Source organism: Trichosurus vulpecula, chromosome 2 (assembly GCF_011100635.1).
Source record: "Trichosurus vulpecula isolate mTriVul1 chromosome 2, mTriVul1.pri, whole genome shotgun sequence".
Classification (NCBI taxonomy): Eukaryota; Metazoa; Chordata; class Mammalia; order Diprotodontia; family Phalangeridae; genus Trichosurus; species Trichosurus vulpecula.
Genome location: NC_050574.1, coordinates 228,997,483 through 229,017,131, shown reverse-complemented (window position 1 = coordinate 229,017,131; position 19,649 = coordinate 228,997,483). Strand labels below are relative to the sequence as shown.

At 39.8% G+C, this 19,649-nt stretch overlaps 1 protein-coding gene across 6 annotated transcripts in view; it reads left to right on the top strand.

The window, feature by feature from the left end:
• The window catches only part of WIPF1 (WAS/WASL interacting protein family member 1), a 161,486-nt gene that overhangs the window by 106,261 nt on the left and 35,576 nt on the right, over positions 1 to 19,649 (top strand). The window contains exon 1 of one of the 6 annotated variants that reach the window (XM_036745171.1): positions 11,108 to 11,245. The exons of the other annotated variants lie outside the window; for them this stretch is intronic. The gene's annotated coding sequence lies outside the window, so the exon portion shown is untranslated. Of the gene's footprint in view, positions 1 to 11,107; positions 11,246 to 19,649 lie in introns of those variants that run through there. 6 annotated transcript variants of the gene reach the window in all.

Sequence of the window (19,649 nt, the reverse complement as noted above, 5' to 3'; positions counted from 1 at the left end):
TAGAGGAGGAGGAGAATTAGGAGAAAACATTTCCTAATGGTATCGTAGATTTAGAGCTAGAAAAGACACTTCTGGTGGTACAGTGGATAGAGTACTGGGCCTGGAGTCGGGAAGACTTGAATTCAAATCTAGCCTCAGAAACTTACTAACTGTGTGTCCTTAGGTAAGTCATTTAACATCTGCCTGTCTCAATTTTCTCAGCTGTAAAATGGGAAGGATAATAGCACCTACCTGCCTGGCTTCCTCTGAGGACCAAATGAAATAGTATTTGTGCAGTGCTTAGCCAGTAACTACCACATAGTAGTTGTTTAATAAATACTAGCTATTATTATTATGATTATGATTATTATTAAAGGGCAGCTAGGTGACACAGTGAATAGAGCACCAGGCCTAGAGTCATGAAGACCTGAGTTAAAATCTGGCCTCAGCCACTTGCTAGCTGTATGACCTTGGGCAAGTAACTTAACCCTGTTTGCTTGTTTCCTCATCTCTAAGATAAGCTGGAGAAGGAAATGGCAAAACCACTCCTGTATCTCTGCCAAGAAAATCCCAAAAAGGGCCACAAAGAGTCAGAAACAGCTGAAAAACAACTAACAACAGAATTATTGTTACATCTGATTTAACCTCTTCATTTTATAGATGGAGAAACCGAGATGCAAGAGGTTAAATTGTTTGCCCAAAGTCATATGGGTAGTAAGTAGCACAGATGAAATTCAAACCCAGATCCTCTGACTCCAAATCCAACACGCTCTACCACACTGCTTCTTAATTAATTTCTCCCTACTCTCCAGGTGATTTCAACATGATTCATCGATGTGTCAGTTATTCATTCAGATATCAATTAGTATTCAGTGTCTTGTTCAATCATTTCCGACTCTTTGTGACCCTGTTTGGGGTTTTCTTGGCAAAGATACTGCAGTGGTTTGCCATTTTTGTTCTCCAGCTCATTTTACAGATGAGGAAATTGAGGCAAAGATAGTTAAGTGATTTGCCAGAGTCATATAGTGTGTGTCTGAGGCCAGATTTGAACTCAAGAAGGTGAGTCTTCCTGACTTCAGGCTCATCGCCCTATGCACTATGGCGCCACCTAGCTGCCCTTTCAGTGTCTTACCACTTGCAATTAAGAAACACCATACTTGAACAAATAGTCTCAGAGACACAACTGAAAATATCAAAAATTAAAGCTTAAGACAGCACTAAGACTTTTAGGACACCCCGAATATGTCACACTTCAAGGTTTACAAAGTTCACCCTCACAGCAATGCCTTTAGGCAGGTATGACATTTTGCTTTTGAGGAAAAGGAGGATCTGAGAAAGTTAAATAATTTGTCCGTGATCACAGAGCTGCTAAATAAATATAAAAGGCAGGATTCAATCTTCAAGTCAGATCCTTTTCCCACCACACAATGCTCCTGCTCTAAAGCCCTAAACACATCCTGAGGGGACTTGATTTCTATTTTATATATGTAGCTTTGGCAATTTTCACTTGTCCTAATTTAGACTTCTGCATGATGGTTTTCAACTGTGACCCTCTGCCACTCCTCTTTCCTGAGAAAAGTGAGCCCAGAATAATTTTCTGATCATTTCCAAGCTATTCTTTGTTTGTTTCTGTAAATTGGGAAGGAGGTATCAGAATCTTGTAATCTCTGACCACCAGGGTCTTTCAACTTCTGATGCAGGCATACCTGAGAGAAGAGCAATGACTCTGAAGGTGTTGTCATGGGTTCAGCAATTGCGGACCTTGTGACATAGATTTGTCACCACCGGACCCTTCTATATCCTCTGTATCTGAGATTTTGGGTGGCTTGAAACATAGCACGGCACACAAGACTTTCCCAGGGTTATACATAATACCGGGAAATACAGAAATACACTGGGAAAAAAACTGCCCAGGAAAAACACTCTCCTCCATTCTCCCCACCCAAAAAATCCCACACTGCTCTACCACTGAGGAAATCTCCCTTGATGTGCTTGCTCTCTCTTCCTCCCCTTCCTTCAAAAAGAAGCATCTGCTGTACAGCCTAGAACACTGTTCATTGGGCAGCCTATATTAAGTACCTATATGGGTACTTTTTTTTTTAACTTCTGTCTGCCTCAGTTTCCTCCACTGTAATAGTACCTACTTTCCAGGGTTCTTGTGAGGTTAAATGAGATAATATCTATAAAGCATTTAGCACTATGTACCTGGCTCGTGGTAGATGCTTAAATTCTTGTTCTCTTCCTCCCGGTCCCCTCCTTTTCCATCAACAGATGGCCCAGGGTAGGAGAGGAAGGGGCTGGCACAGTCATCAACTCTATTACTTATCTCTGCTGCCTTCTTGCCCCTACAGGTTCAGCTGCCCTTGCTACCATAGTACAGTAGCAGAAGACATGTTGCTGTCATTTATATGTAACCTGTAATATACAGGGCACTTCTAGGTTCTAGCTGTTTTCTATCTTGCTGCATAATTGGGTTCACATTGATTGGTGTGGGTAGTTAGGAGAGAAATAGGAATATAAGATAAATTTTTACAATCTTAAACTGAAATTTCCAAATTCATGTCAGTTTTCAAATCCTCTCAGCTTTGATCTTTTGACTTTTTTTATCTTTACATATGTCCTCTTATCCTCCCATTCCACTTCTCCTGTTGTTGTTTGGTCATTTTGGGTCGTGTCTGACTCTTCATGACCCCACTTGAGGTTTTCTTGGTAGAGATACTGGAGGGGTTTGCCATTTCCTTCTCCAGCTCATTTGACAGATGAGGAAACTGAGGCAAATGACTTGCCCAGGGTCACACAGCTAGGAAGTGTCTGAGGCCAGATTTGAACTCAGAAAGATGAGTCTTCTTGATTCCAAGCCCAATGTTCTATCCACTGTGCCACCTAGCTGCCTCTTCTTCTAGTGTCCATAAAAAAGGGTCAAAATCAAATAGGGAAGTGAAATTAAAGACACAGCCCTCACATCCCCTGGACTAAACCAATTGCTCGGTCCCTTTAGTCTCTTGATAGTCTAACCCTGGCCTAACTCACATAGGCTGATGTCACCTTAGTTGTTCTTTTAGGAACTGTTGAGTTCTTCAGTAGCCATTTTTGCATTACCTAAAAGAGCTCTTGGCATGAAGGGAAGAGAAGGGGTTGTGAAGAAGAGAACAAGAATTTATTAAGCACCTACTAAGTGCCAGGTACTGCTAAATGCTTTATAGATAATATCTCATTTAACCTCACATCAAGCCTGGGAAGTAGGTGCTATTATGATCCTCATTTCACAGTGGAGGAAACTGAGGCAGACAGAAGTAAAATGAGTTACTCAAGGTCACACTAGTTAGGAAGTGTCTTATATCAGATTTGAACTCAGGTCTTCCTGACTCCAGGCCCTGAGCACTATTTGCTGTCTCCCCCTCTCCAAAGCTGTCTTTTGATTATGAATCACCAAGATGACACAAGAGAATGTTTGGAGTGGCACTCATTGCTAGCCTAATTAATGGCGAAGGACACAGCCTGATTCTAACTAGGCTGCTGAGAGCCAGGAGTAGATAAATCAGGAGGGTGAACTTCATGTCCTGAAATGGGAGGCCATGACATGTAGAAGGGAAGGAGGAAGGAGCAGGGAGGAGCAGAATGAACTTATTCCCCTTTTGGCCATCTGACTTTAGAACCTGCTTTTCATAGCCTATTTTCTCCCTTCCTCTGTTTCTGAACCCATGGGGTGTTTTGTTTTTGTTTTAAAGCTTAAAGGCTATTTTGGTATCTTCCCTATACTTCCCACTTTCTCCCCCTTTCATCAATGCCTTCCTTTTGGGTATCTACATTTTCCAGATTGCAACTTTTCTGCAATTACACTAATTCTACTGGCTCCCTACAGTGCAATTATATTAATTCCCTTGTCTCCAAGCCAACATAAAGTTCCCAGTCCACATTTGGTACAGAAGATTTATATACTATCTTTTACCTCTAGGTTCTAAAACTCTGAAACGTCCCTCACTGACTATAAACTCTTATCCTTCAACATTTACCAAGAGAGAGGGCCCTCTTACTGATCTGACTCTTCATAAAAACATAGATATATCAATCAATTTATTAAATACCTACTATGTGCCAGGTACTGCGCTAAGTATTGGACCCAGAAGGGACCTCAGAGGCCCTCTAGTTTTACAGATAAGGAAACTAAGGGCAAGAGAAGTTAAATGATTTGCCCAGAATCACCCAGATGACTCCAAAACCTCCATTATTCAGCCAATCTGTCAGTTTCCTTCTGACTTTACTTGCCTCCCTAAATGGCCCGGACCATTTAAAAAATGCTGTTGAGACCACCCTTAAATACTTTGCCTCTTGATCTCCAGCCATATGAGAATGGCAAGTCTCCAGCCCTAGAAGACCTCTGCCATTCATCCTTTCCACCTCCCTCCCAGCCAGCTATTACTGGAGAAAGTCACAAGTTTATGGTTATGTGCTCCAATATACATTCATGCTGGCCTCTTACTGCTACTCAGAATACCTTTTATTTATCTCCTTTTGATTCTATAGAACGCCCCAAAACATCTATTGTCAACCTTTCCTAGAGGCTGCTAGGTGGCACAGTGGATAGAAGGCTGGCTTCGGAATCAGGAAGACCTAAGTTTAAATCCTGCCTCAGATGCTAGCTGTGTGATTCTGGGCTCATCATTTAATTTCAATTCATTAATTTCTTTCTGCCTCCATTTCCTCATCTGTAAAACAGGGATAATAATAGTGCCTTCCTTCCAGGGTAGTTGTGAGGATCAGATGATATAACATGTGTGAAGGGCTGTATAAATGTTCATTGTTTCCTCCTTTAATCAGACTCTCATCCCTATTCCTCTTCCACATATTCAACAGTTCACTTTGCTCCTTATTTTATAGAGACGATCAAGGCTATCCATTGGGAACCTACTCAGTTATCCTCCTACAGACCTCAACATTTCTTCTTCCTCCTGTCCCAGAGGGAAAGGTATTTCTTTTCCTTTTCCATTTCCATTCTAAGGCCAACACTGACCACTTGCTGTGATCCCACCCCATCCCACCACCTCTGGGACATTATTCCATCAATCATCCCAAGAGACAGGCATCTCCGGCATAGTCAATATCTCTCTTTCCACTGGTTCTTTCCCCTCTGCCTCCAGATTCCAATATGTTCCCATTCCCCTCATCCTGTGTGAGAGGGAAGCCTTCCCTGAGTCCTGCTACTATCCCTGTTCCCACTTTCTGTTCACTGCTGAACTTTTCAAAAGAGTAGTTTACACTCACTAGTCCCAGCCCCTCACCTCTTAACTCCTTGCAATATGACTCTCCCCCTCAAAGCTCTTACTGCAATTACTCCCTTGATGACCTCCAATTCATTTCAGCAAGTATTTATTAAATAGTTGCTTTATGTAAAGTACAGTGCTAGGTGTTGGGGATAAAAATGAAAGATCCCCTGCCCTCAAGGACCTTACATTCTATTTGGTGGCAACAGAGTGTACAGATAGTAACAGCATTTTAAGGCTTGCAGGAACTTTACAAATATGATCTCATTTGATCTTCACAACCTTGGGAAGTAGGGGCTTTTATTATCTCCATTTTGCAGATGTGGAAACTGAGGCAGACAGGCTGAATGACTTGTCCAGGGTCATATGAATAAGAAGTATCTTGAGGCTAGCATTGGATTTAACTCTTCCTGACTCCAGGATTTGAGTGCCCTATCCACTGCACCACCTAGTTGGTTAAGCATAATAACCATGTAATGAAATGATCAAGAAAATGATCAGAAAAAGGGGGCTCTAGGAAAATTTGTGAAGGGAGAAAACACCAACTTTGATCAGGGAAGGATTCACACATGAAGTGGGGCTTGAGCTGAGCCTTGAAGGAATATAAGGATATCAACAGGCAGGAGATGCAGAGAAAGTATATTTCTTTTTTTTTATTTATTTTTTATTTTTAGTTTACAACACTCAGTTCCAAATTTTCTCTCCCTCCCACTCCTCCCCCCAGCCCTCCAAGATGGCATGTAATCCAATGTAGGTTCTACATATACCTTCACCTTGAACTTATTTACATAATACTCCAGTTGTAATGAAGAAGCATAACCAATGGAATGAATCATGAGAAAGGAGAAACAAAACCAAAAAATAAAAAGGGAAAACAAAAAGAAAAAGACCAAAAATTTTGCCCCAATCTGCATTCAGACTCCATAATTCTTTCTCTGGATATGCATAGCTTTTTGAACATCATGAGTCTTTTGGAGCTATCTTTGGACCTTGCATTGATGTGAGGAGTCAAGCTATCAATGTTAGTCCTTACAGATAGCGCATGTTTGTAATTGTGTGTAATGATCTCCTGGTTCTGCTCCCCTCACACAGCATAAGTTCATATAGGTCATTCCAGGTTATAATGAAGTCCGTCTGCTCCTCATTTCTTATAGCACAATAGTATTTTGTGGTGGCAAAGAATTGGAAATCAAGGGGATGCCCATCAGTTGGGGAATGGCTAAACAAATTGTGGTATATGAATATCAAAGAGTAGATTGCTATAGTCGTTGACTACTGTGTCTTGTGTACTTATACTATTCCACTGATCCACCACTCGGTTTCTTAGCCAGTACTAAGTAGTTTTAATGACTGCTGCTTTATAGTAGAAAGTATATTTCAAATGTAGCCTCTGGTGTATGAAAATACACATAGGTAGGTGGGGAAATTTTAAGTTTGAGGAATGACCAGTTCAATTTGGTTTGAATATAGAGGATCTAAAAGAGAATAAAATGAATTGAGACTGGAAAGATAGTTGGAGCCAGAAGTTGGAAAGTCTTAGATGCCAGGCTAAGAAATTTGTAATTTTATCCTAGAGGCCATAAAGGGATTTTAGCCAGAGTAGACCTGTGCCCTTAGGAAGATTATTTTGGCATCTTGTGAAAAGTTATTTAGAAAAGTGAATGTAGGAGGTAGGAACACTAATTAGAAGGCTGAAATATGGTGGTGGATGATTGCAAGAAATGTGCAGAGGTCAAACTGAGAGAAAATTTCACTAAGGAGGTGAAATTTTAGGCTATTTTTTAAAAAGTGGATTATATTAGTACCTTCTTTCTACTGATTTGGGGCTAAATCTGAATTACAAGATCTCTGAGAGGTGGGTGTCTGGCCAATATATATCTCCCCCTATAACTCCTCTTCCTCCTTTCTTTTATGTTTTTTCTTTCTTTTCTCCCTTTGTCTTCTCTTTTCATTTTTCCTTTCTTTTTTGCCTCTTAGTGGCACCTAGTGGTATCCTAGGGCATTGCTTAACCTTACTGGTGGACCAAGGGAATTACAGAATTCTGCTCAGTTACATCTTTGGCAAGTTTATAGTTTTCATGATTGTAAGTGCATATTAAGAATTTTATGTTATGGTAAAATTTATGGGATATACTGTATGTTCTTAACCCTAAAAGGACCAGGTGTATCAATTGCCTCAAATGATGCCAGAATTTGTTTCATGATTTTAAAAATATTTTGTATAATTTGCTATAATGTCTCCTATCTTGGCAAATGCACTTTAAATACAAATAACTACAAGCAGATATTATAATTTTATTTATTTATGAATTTATTTTTTATTTTTAGTTAACAACATTCAGTTCCACAAGTTTTAGGGTTCCAAATTTTCTCTCCCTCCCTCTCCTCCACCCCAACCCCCCAAGATGGCATGTAATCCAATGTAGGTTCTTCATATACCTTCACCTTGAACTTATTTACGTAATAGTCCAGTTGTAAAGAAGAATTATAACCAATGGAATGAATCATGAGAAAGGACAAACAAAACCAAAAAGGAAGGAAAAAAAAGAGAGCAAATAGTTCGCCTCAATCTGCATTCAGACTCCATAATTCTTTCTCTGGATGTGCATAGTTTTTTCCATCATGGGTCTTTTAGAGCTGTCTTTGAACCTTGCATTGATGTGAGGAGTCTACCAAAGTTAGTCTTTACAGATAGCACGTGTTTGTAATTGTGTGTAATGATGTCCTGGTTCTGCTCCCCTCACACAGCATAAGTTCATATAGGTCATTCCAGGTTATAATGAAGTCTGTCTGCTCCTCATTTCTTATAGCACAATAGTATTCCATTATATTCATATACCACAATTTGTTTAGCCATTCCCCAGCTGATGGGCATCCCCTTGATTTCCAATTCTTTGCCACCACAAAAAGAGCTGCTATAAATATTTTTTGTACATATGGATTCCTCTCCCACTTGTATGATCTCTTTGGGATATAGCCTTAGAAGTGATACTGCTGGATCAAAGGGTATGCACATTTTTATAGCCCTTTGGGCATAGTTCCAAATTGCTCTCCAGAATGGCTGGATCAGTTCACAACTCCACCAACAATGTAACAACGTTCCAGTTTTCCCACATCCTCTCCAGCATTTATCATTTTCCTGTTTTGTCATGTTAGCCAATCTGACAGGAGAGACATGGTACCTAAGAGTTGTTTTCATTTGCATTTCTCTAATCAATAGTGATTTAGAGCATTTTTTCATATGCCTATAGATATCTTTAATTTCTTCCTCTGAAAACTGCCTGTTCATATCTTTTGACCATTTCTCAGTTGGGGAATGGCTTGTATTCCTATAAATTTGGTTCAGTTCCCTGTGTATTTTAGATATGAGGCTTTTATCAGAGACACTGGTTGTAAAGATTTTCTCCCAATTTTCTGCTTCCCTCCTAATCTTTGTTGCATTGGCTTTGGTTCAGATATTACAACTTTAATTTGAAATAATGTTTTTCATCCTACTATCTCTATTGTGTGCAAATGTGCCCCTCCTTTCATTGATGAATCTTAGTCCTTCGAGATATTCTTAAATTCCAGTCCTTATGTCACTCCTTATAGCAACAAGAATGGTACTTTGTGCATGACAGACACTCAATAAGTGTTAATGGATGCTGTCAACATTTTTTAAACTAGATCTATGGTTTCATTAGTGCAAAAAGCTCTCAGTAACGACCTCTTGTCCACAAATAATGACTGGCATCTTCTGTATAATTTGTAATCCTTGAGAGTTGCCTGAGCCACTGAAAAATTAAGTGATTTGCCCATGGTCACACAGACAAGCTAGTATATATCAGAGGCAGGGTGGGAATCCAGATCTTGACTCTTAAGCCAACTCCCCATGCACTATGCCATGATGCCTCTTGCTGATAGTATTACAAGATTTTAATAAAGATGGGAATGGAGCCCAAATTCCAATCCAACTGTCTGTTTCTCACCTGCCTTGGCCTATGTTTCTTATCTTTTATTTGGATCCCTCTTCATTAATAGGAACAGTTAAAAATAAATGTTAGCAGGGGATCTGCCTTTTTTGTATATTCTAGGTGTTTAAGTTCATGCACAGTAGGTTAAGAACCTGTGATATATCTGAATGCTCGGGGGCGGGGTGAGGGGAAGGGTGGAGGATAATATGAAGGTAGAGAGCTATGGAGTTAAGATATATGTGATATATCAAAGGGAATTTGGCAACACCACCCATTTAGAACTTCAGAATAAAGCAATAAACTTAAAGAGAAATTTTAACTGTATTACTCAGATCATAGGCTCATGGATTTAGAACTACAAGACACCTTAGAGGTCACCTACTCTTTCATTTATTTTTTGGAGGCACTAGGAGTTAAGTGACTTGCCCAGGGTCACACAGCTAGTTGAACTCAGGTCCTCCTGACTCCAGGGCCACTCTGCTCTATCCACTTCACCACCTAGCTGGCCCAGCCTCTTTCATTTTACAAATGAGGATGCAAGGATTCCAGAGGTGTTGCATGATTTTTCCCAAAGTTACTTACTATATGCTTGTTGGATGACTATTTAACAGTAGTGTTAGGGGAATTTACCCTAACTTATCCACTTTTAGGTTTTACTCCATTAGGGAACTAGACCTTTCTTCTTCCTCATGAGTGATTTTGTTTTCACAAAGCCAAAGGACATTTTCGGCAAATTTGAACTATAAATCCCATAGGTGGGTAAGAGGAAAATTACACCAGCATGTTAAGATTATTTTACCCTTGCTCCACAATTGTGATTTTATTTTCTACTTTGATTCTCCTTTCTAGTCTCTAAATAGTGACAGAAAGAGACATAGCCTTTCTCCATTAATTCTCTTCATTTCTACACTTTTTCTCAAACATGTGTAAGTAGTGTTGGTTTAGCCACTAGCCCTCTAACAATACCAAAAAGCCTTTTAGATTGACAGTGAAAACAAACAAAATTTACTTTGCTTTTTTTTTTTTTGCTGTGGTTTTGCAGCTGATTATCTTTGTGTCTGATTATACCTGAAATAACACACATACATGCAAATGTACAAATTTTGGCACAAAATTTACAATTCAAAATACCTTGCCTTCTTGCCTACTTATTGCTTACCTAGGATTTTTGTTTGTTTTTAATCAACTACCTTCCTATTCACTCCCTACTCCCTTGCAAGGCACTAGAATGCATTGAAAATCTCTGGACTTAGAGTCAGGGGAGCTGGGTTTGAATTCTGCCTCTGTAACTTACTGCCTCTGTGACCTCTGACCTTTAAGTTTCTTTATCTGTAAAATGAATAGGTTGTACTATATGATGTCTACATTTCCTCCTAGCTCGAAATTGGTCATTCCTAGATGTAGCTCTCTAAGCCCAGCATGTTTGGGTATGAGTTGGGTTTTTTGTTTGTTTTGGGGGTTTCGCATCCCCTTGTAGGACCAAGAGACACTTTAATTATTCATGAAATTGAATTTTTTATTCCTTAGCAACTGTTTAGTTCCTAAGGTGAATAGTCCACACGAAGAGAAACATTTTCAAACAGACTCCCCTGAAAGGAATCTCGAGAGCTGTAACGGTTATTTCTCATTGCTCAATATTTACTGAAAAAGTTGATGCCATTCACAGTACGGAGATTCATTTGGGTCCTTGTACCAAGGGAAGTAAAAGCTGTAGGGAGGAGAAACACTTTTAGCTTTTTTTTTCTTTTTTCTTAAGACAAACCAATTCGGTGACATTTTGTGCACAGTAGTTTGTAGTAAAGGAGGAAGGAACAAAGAGCAAATTAATCAGACAGGAAGCAAATAACCACAGAAGGATGTCTGTCTCTGACTCAGTGTGTAACACTCAACCAGAAGTCCAAAACTTGTCTAAAATGGCAGGTTTGATTACACCATGTTGGTTCTAGAAGATGATTCGGTTTTCAGGCATGGTGGTTGTACTTAATCTTAGGCCTCATATGTCCTCTCTGCCTGTGCCCCAGATCATACATGTTCCAGAAGTATCATTTGACGGTAAGAGAAACTGCATTTTAAGCTAAACTTATTTCCTTTACAAGGGCCTGGGGAGAATAAGATGGCTTTTAGTAAGTCACCTGCTTGTCAAAATGAAAGGGCTTGGTTTGCGAGGAAAAGCTATGGCTTCCTATAAATTTCACAGAATTCTACCCACTAGCCGTCACTGGGAGTGACACTAAAGGATTAGTAACTGCAACTCTGAATTGTTAATGAGCAAAAAACTTTACTAGCATTATTTTTCTTTTTCATCAGAGAAGTCTTAATCTCTTTGCAATATATTTATATTCTGAAATCTAGATTTATTTCTGTAGTTTTATTTTTCTATATATGGTACAGTGTGGCCAAATATTTAATGCTGACCTATTGGTTTAGCAAAGACCTATGTTAGACTTCCAGTAAAGGAAGGAATCGGAAGCCTTAAATAGATAACAAACATTAGTATGATATGTGTTGCCATGCAACGATAGTAATATTGTTTTTTAGTTACAAGGAAAAGGATCTTTATAGTATTTGAAAATTATTTTATTCGAAAATTATTTTCATAAAAGGTTTCTGGGAGAGGAGGATATTGTATTTGAGATTTCATAGCCAGCACAAAATTTTTTTCAAACTTTAGTATTTTGAAAAGCATTCTCGGTTTATTAACAAGCATTTACTAAACACTCAAAATGCTAGCTTCTCCAGCCCAATGTGGCGAGCATTTATTAAGTAACTATTACATTCAAAGAACTGTGCTAGGGAAACAGGGAGAGGGTGGGGAGAGGGAGAGGGAGAGGGAGGGAAGGGAGGGAGGAAGGAAGGGAAGGGAGGGAGGAAGGAAGGGAAGGGAGGAAGGAAGGAAGGAAGGAAGGAAGGAAGGAAGGAAGGAAGGAAGGAAGGAAGGAAGGAAGGAAGGAAGGAAGGGAGGGAGGGAAGAAGGGAGGGAGGAAGGAAGGAAGGGAGGAAGAAAGGAAGGAAAGAAGGAAAAGCCAACAACTACACAGTTTCTGTCCTCAAGGAGATTACATTCTACTGAAGCGATACCACATATAATCAGGTAAACATGTATACGATCCTCTGAGTAGGAGGGAAAGAGTACTAACAACTAATGTAATCAAGAAAGGATCCCATCAGAAGATGGTGTGTGATCTGATCCTTCAAGGAAGTAGAAAATCTAAGAGTTAGTGATGAAGAAAGAAGGGAGTACATTCCAAGGTTTAGGGATAGGCAAAGAAATGGTATTCGAAATGCTGAGTTCAGAGAACAGCAAGTAGTTCAGTTTTGTTGAACGTAGAATGAATGAAGGGGGAGTAATGAGCAGTGAGCCTGGAAAGATAAGTTGGAGCCATATTGTGAAAGGCTTTAAGTACCTAGTTGAGGAGCGTACACTCTTTCTGAGGAACCACTGAAGGTCTTCTGGCCGGGAGGTGACAAGGTCAGATTTACACGTCAAAATGTCATTTTGGCAGCAGTGAGAAGGATGAATTGGAAAGGGGACTGAAAGCAGAGGAACCAATTAGGAGGATGAAGGTGAGAGGTAATGAAGGCTTCAACTAGATCCTCTGACTGGAGAGAAGAGGGTAGATATGAGGAACATTGTGGAGGTAGAATTAGCAAGAATTGGCTACTGATTGGATGTGGGGGGTGGGGGAGAGGGAAGAAAGAGTTGAGAATGACTCCAGGGTTGTGAGCCTAGATGATAGTGCTTTCTACAGAAACAAAAAAGTTTGGAGGAAGGTTAGATTTAGGAGATGGAGATAACAAGCACCTTTTTGAACATGTTAAGTTTGAGATATCTACAGGACATAGAGTTTGAGATTTACAAGAAGCAGCTGGTGATGCTGGATTAGATTGATTTTAACCCCCTATGTATGTTGGGCAACTCCCCAAGATTTATTTATGCTCTTATAGGCAGCTGACAAGCTGGTAGTGGTAGAGGGAGTTCCCACACGGGGAGGTTCTGTTTTTTCCTTTTTAAATTTTATTTTGATTTTCAGTTCCAAATTCTCTCCCTCTACCCTTCCCCCACCCATTGAGAAGACAAGAAATACAATACCCATTTTACACATGAAGTCATGCAAAACATATTTTTACATAAGCCATGTTCTAGAGGCGGGGAAAGCAGAAAAATAAAGAGAAAATATATGCTTTATTCTGAACTCTGAATCTATCAGTTCTCAGTCTGGAGGTGGCTAAGCATTTTTCATCACGAATACTTTGGAATTATGGTGAATCACGTTATTGATCAGTTACTAAGTCTTTCACAGATGATTACCTTTGCAATATTGCTTTTACTATGTACATTGTTCTCTTGGTTCTGCTCACTTTGTATCAATTCATATAAGTCTTCCCAGGTGTTTCTGAAACCATCCCCTTCATTATTTCTTACAGCACAATAGTATTCATATAACTTGTTTAGCTATTCCCCAGTTGAAGGGTATCTCCTCAGTTTTCAGTTCTTTGCCATTACATGAAGGACTGCTATGAATATTTTTGTATATATGAGTTCTTTTCCTCTGTCTTTGATCTTTTTGTGGAATAGACCTAGTAGTATTACTGGGTCAAAGAGTATGTCCCGTTTTACACCCTTTTGGGCCTAGTTCCAAATTTTTCTCCAGAATGGTTAGACCAGTTCACAGCTCCACCAGCAACGCATTAATGTATCTATTTCCCCACATCTCCATCAGCATTTGTCATTTTCCTTTTCTGTCATCTTAGCCAATCTAATGGGTATGAGATGGTACCGCAGAGTAGTTTTAATTTGCATTTCACATGAGGAGTTTCTGACAGAGGTTTCCTATACTAATAAAATCACAGATCCTTTACGAATCCAGATAATAAAATAATAAATCCCGATGAACTGGATAATAATCAAGTTTCTAACAGGAGTTTCCTACACTAATAAAATCACAGATCCTTTATGAATCCACATAATATATACATAAAATAAAGTTCTATGAAATTCTCAAACTGTGTACCCCCAAATGCCTACTTTTTTCCTCCTCAACTGATTTACAAAAAAAAAAAAATTTTAATTCTTAGGAGCTACACATAAAAAGAACTCAAACTAAGGAAGCTTTTTTTCCTTAGAAAAATATAAAATGGCCAATTCAGTCAACAAGCATTTATAGGAATAAAGATACAAACAGAAAGAAAGACAATCCAAGAACCTTACATTCTATCAGAAAAAGACAACATATGTGGGAGGAAGGTAGAGGGTGAGGTGGTGGGGGAAGGATATGGTGGAGGAAGTGAAAAGTGTAGCCTAAAGAGCAATGAGACATGACTGGCCTGGGTGCCCTCCTTAAATGGGAGTTCTGAGAGGATCCATCCAGTCAGAGGGAGAGGCAGCAGAGGGTACTCCCAGCAAATTCCAGTGCTTGAGTGAGACTTCAGGGTGAAGAGCTGGGGCATGGTAGGGAAAGCCTAGAGGCAAGCCTGGAGAGGAATAATATTGTTATCATCATCATCTACCTTAAAAAACTAAGACTAGATAACATGCTATTCAAAAAGTATAACAAATACTAAACTATCTATTGACTTAGGCTATGAACTTCAGAGTGTTATGTCCTCTGAAATGTGATTATCCAATTAACCATTTCTGACCTTCTTCATTTCTTTGAGAAGCAGCACTCTGAATGGGCTGCTACGCTAAGAGCAATCCATTGTAGTGCAAATTGTTCTCTGGACTACTATGACCAAAATAATATTGCAATGATGGCCTCAGTGATGACAAGCCCTAGGTAGGTCTGGCCTCCAAGCCTGAAGTCCCCCTCCCCCTTACTCTGAAGCTCTCTCGTGCCAGGATCCCTTAACAGGATTTTCACAAGAAATAGTAGGAACACCAGCATGAATCAATAAGGCAGACCGGCCTCTGCTTAAGGCTCTTAGAAAGGACAGTACTTCTTTAAAGACTAGCTAATATTTCATTGATATTTCCTATACTTTTGATGAGAGCTTCATACATGTTTAAGCTGTAATCCATCTTCATTTCATCAGTCCCCCTCCAAAAGATGTTACCACTTTGATTTCTAGCTTGTTTTGGAGTGTGTTGTTCCATCGATTTGTGATCTACTGGTTCTTCTAAGTGGGATTTTTACATCTACAATCCCCTTGGGTTTGTTAAAGCTGGAAGGGACCTTAGAATCTCACCTAATACCCTCATTTGGCAGATGGGGAAACTGAGGTGGGAGGTTAAGTGACTGGTCAGAGTGACAGTACATGGTAGAGAGGTAGGATCCAAATCCAGGTATTTAGATTCCAAATCCAACACTGTTTTCACAGTGCCATGCCGCCAAGAACTCTGCCAAGGAAGATTCAGTCTTTAGCTTAGCGCTCCTGAATGCGGAACATTTCATTCAAGGCACTAGAGGGATGCAAGATTTAATTAGAAATGCGGTTCTGAGAAATTGCACATTAGAATGAATGAATACTTCCCATAATCAAAACTAACAGTTATGTAATGCTCTCAGCTTTCCAAAGGGCTTTATGCCATATAGCTCATTAAATCTTCACGATGAGCCTGGGAGATAGGTGCTATTATTTTAATGATGAGGAAGCTAAGGCTGTGAGAGGTTAAGGACTTCCTCAGGGTCACATAGCTAGGAAGTCTCTAGGGCAGGATTTGAACTCGGATCTTTCGGATTCCAGGCACAGCTTGCTATCTAATGCATCACCTAGCTTCCCCTATTCACCATTAATAATAATAGCTAACCTTTATAGAGCACTTACTATGTGCCAGACTCTGTGCTAAGCACTTTACAAATACTATCTTAGTTGATCCTCACAATCACCCTTGGAGAGAGATGCTGTTATTATACTCATTTTACAGATAAATAAACTGAGGCAAACAGAGATTAAGTGACTTGCCTCACTGCCCTGAGCCTGAGCCCTATGAGGCTCAGGAGCTTGCCCTAAGTTATACAGCTAGTATATGTCAGAGACAGGACTTTGAACCAAGGTCTCTGGCTCTATCCCTACAAGAACAGAAATGAAAAATAACCCCTGCCTTCAAGGAGCTTACATTCTATTGAGGGATACAACATGGAAACAGATAAGTACCAGATAACTTAAGGAGAAAGAGAGCACTGACAACCAAGGGCACCCTTCCCTAAAGAGAAGATCTTTAAAGGAAACAAAGTAGTCAGAAAGCTAGAGAGGGGGGCTTAGATTTGATCATGGTAAGCAGTGGGGAAAAGCCTCTTGAACTGGAGAGCATCATAATAACTAATATTCGTGGTTCAGGAATAATATCATGGATTGGCAGCTAGGTGGCGCAGTGGATACAATGCCAGGTCTGAAGTCAGGAAGTCCTGTTTCAGATACTTTCTAGTTGTGTGACCCTGGGCAAGTCACTTAACTTCTCTTTGCCCCAGTTTCTATACCTGAAAAATGAGGATAATAACAGCTACCTCCTGAGGTTGTTGTGAGGGTCAAGTGAGATACTAATTGTAAAGCACTTAGCACAGGGCCTGGCACATAGTAGGTACTAATATAAATGTTAGCCTAAGATATATAGATATATACATATACACATATACATATACACATACGTATACATACAAATGTAGTTATCCCCCCCACATCATGGCAGTTAGGGGCACAGCACCCCTGTAATCTGGAAATTCCATGTAAAATTTTTTTGGCCCTCCATACTAGAGAAATCCGAATGTTTTTTCTTTTATGAGGTGTTTACAGTACCTTATTAAAAATTTGGGTTAAGTATTTGGTCATAGGCTCTGTGTCTTCATGTGTTGTCTGCAGCTTCCACAAAATTCCCCCAAAATCCCGATTTAATTTCTTATGCCTACCCATGATATATGGAAACCATAATAGGGAAAGTTGCAACATGGGAGGGATAACTGTGTGTGTGTATGTGTGTGTCTGTGTGTATCTGTATGTCTGTGTGTCTGTGTCTGTGCGTATCTGTATGTCTGTGTGTGTGTCTGTGTGTATCTGTATGTCTGTGTGTGTGTCTGTGTGTATCTGTATGTCTGTGTGTGTGTATGTGTGTGTCTGTGTCTGTGTGTATCTGTATGTCTGTGTGTGTCTGTGTGTCTGTGTGTGTCTGTGTCTGTGTGTATCTGTATGTGTGTGTGTGTGTCTGTGTGTATCTGTATGTCTGTGTGTGTGTCTGTGTGTATCTGTATGTCTGTGTGTGTGTCTGTGTCTGTATGTTGAAAGAGATGGTGATGATGAAAAGAAAAATGTTCTCATTCTTTTGAAAGTCTTTTCACCCTTTCAGGAATAAATTTGGTGATATTACCCTTATTGCTTTACAATCCAGTACATGAAAAGGAAAAAAAATTACCCAGCAAGGCAGATCTTTAAGAAAAGATTTACATTAGGTTTTTAAATCTCTTCAAGAGAGAGGATTGAGTGCACTCCTTCCTCAGCTCCACCCACCTACAGGTTTTCCTACTTGGTTCAAAGACTCAGCTCAAATCCTGCCATCTGTAGGAGGTGTTTTCCTGTGTCCCCTCCCTTCCTCCCCTCCCCCATTGCCGTCCCTCTGAAATGACCTTCCTTCTACTCTGTATAGATCTTGTATGCATAGGGTTGTTTGCATCTTGTCTCCCTCTAGAATGGCTAGAATGAGAACTCCTTGAAGGCAGGGGCTTAGTTTCTGCCTTTCTTAGTATCCCCAGGACTTAACACACTGCCCAGAACAAAGTAATCACTTAATTAACTGCTTGTTGACTGACTGAATGATGGAAATAATTATTGGACAGACTGAGAGTTCAATTAGTTACTTAAAATGGGCTTTTTGTGTATGTGTTCAGATCTGTAATTTCACTGGTAGAAGGGACTCCAGGTGAAGAAATTGCCTCTACCAGTATATATTTACTACTGTTGTACCACTGATAGACCTAGGCATCTGAGAGGCAAAGTTACTTGTCCAGGGTCACATAGCCACTGTATGTTGGAGGCAGGATGTGAACCAGCTCTTCCCCTTCCTATGTCAGCTCTTTATCTAGCATTCACTGCTTCTCAAAATAGAATCATTTTCCCCATAATAATCCTCCCACAGTCAAGAACTTAAAGATGGGTGTGTCCCTCAGCTATTACTCACTTTTATGCTTTAATAAATGGCCTCAATTTTCTCCAGAGCCTGTAGCTTTGCTCTTGCCTGCTAAGTAAAATACAGGAAGGCAAAAGAAGCTGGTGATAGCAGCACCAAAAAACCAGCGTGAATTTTATTTCTTTTCCAGCTTGATGCTTTTGGAAGCTTTTCTGACAGTAGCATTGTGGGACTTTATGCAGCCACATGGCTAAATTTAGTAACATTTTGGAGCCTTCAGAGTGACTTATTTGAAAAATGATTTGTTCCCCCTACTGTTTATTTTAATGAAATCTCTTTCAAAAATAACCTAGGAGGCTCTCTAAATATAGTAGATTAAAAGTAATACAGTGCCATAAAGGTCAGAGGGGAGGAGGAGAGGGAACAATCTTGCAATTAAATTCTTTGTTTTAAATGTGTAGAAGTGGGAAGGGGGGGGGGGGAAGATGGAAAAATTGAGTAATGTTTTTTTGTGAAGGGAGTCAGGCTGCATATGTTTACTGCATAATTTCACAATCATAATAGCCGAAATTTAACATAGTGCCTTAAGATCTACAAAATACTTTACATTCAGGTATTATCCCCTTTGAACCTCGGGACAGCCCAGCAAGGTTGAAGCTATCATTGTCCTCATTTTAGAGATAAGGAAATTGAGGTTCTGAGAAGAAATTAAGTGATTTGCTGCGCCTCACACAGTTGATAAGTGTCTGAGGTGGGATTGAAACTTTAGGTTTTCCTGACTCCACTATTCTTAGGATCATAGATTTAGGTTGGAAGGGACCACAAAAGCCATTTAGAGCAACCCATTCATTTTATAGATGAAGAAAATGAGTTCCAGAGAAGTTAAATTATCTACCCAAGGCCACAGAGATTACAAGTGGCAGAGCCAGGATTCAAAGCCAATTCTTCTGACTCCAAATTCATCACTCGTTTCATTGAACCATGATACTTCTGTCCACTAGACTGCACAGTGCTCAAACAGAATCGAAGGTTACCCCTGACAGATAAGTTACCAGGTTCATCTGGTTCTCTACTAACAAAGTAAAGTGTAGGTCTCTCTCTCTTTTATGTCCCTGTTGGTTGACTTTTTTAAAAAATGTACTTGATGTCTTTTGTTTTTATATCACATTAATTTCCAAACATACCTCTCCTGTTCCCAACCCAGTAAGTCAATTAACATTTAAGTGCCTAATGTTGAGGCAGCTGGTGGCTCAGTGGATAAAGCATTGGTCCTGGAGTCAGTGAGACTTGAGTTCAAATCCAGCTTCAGATATATCCTAGCTGTGTAACTTTGGGTAAGTCACTTAACCTCTATTTGCCTAGGAGGATAGAGCATTGGGCCTGGAGTCAGGAAGTCCCGAG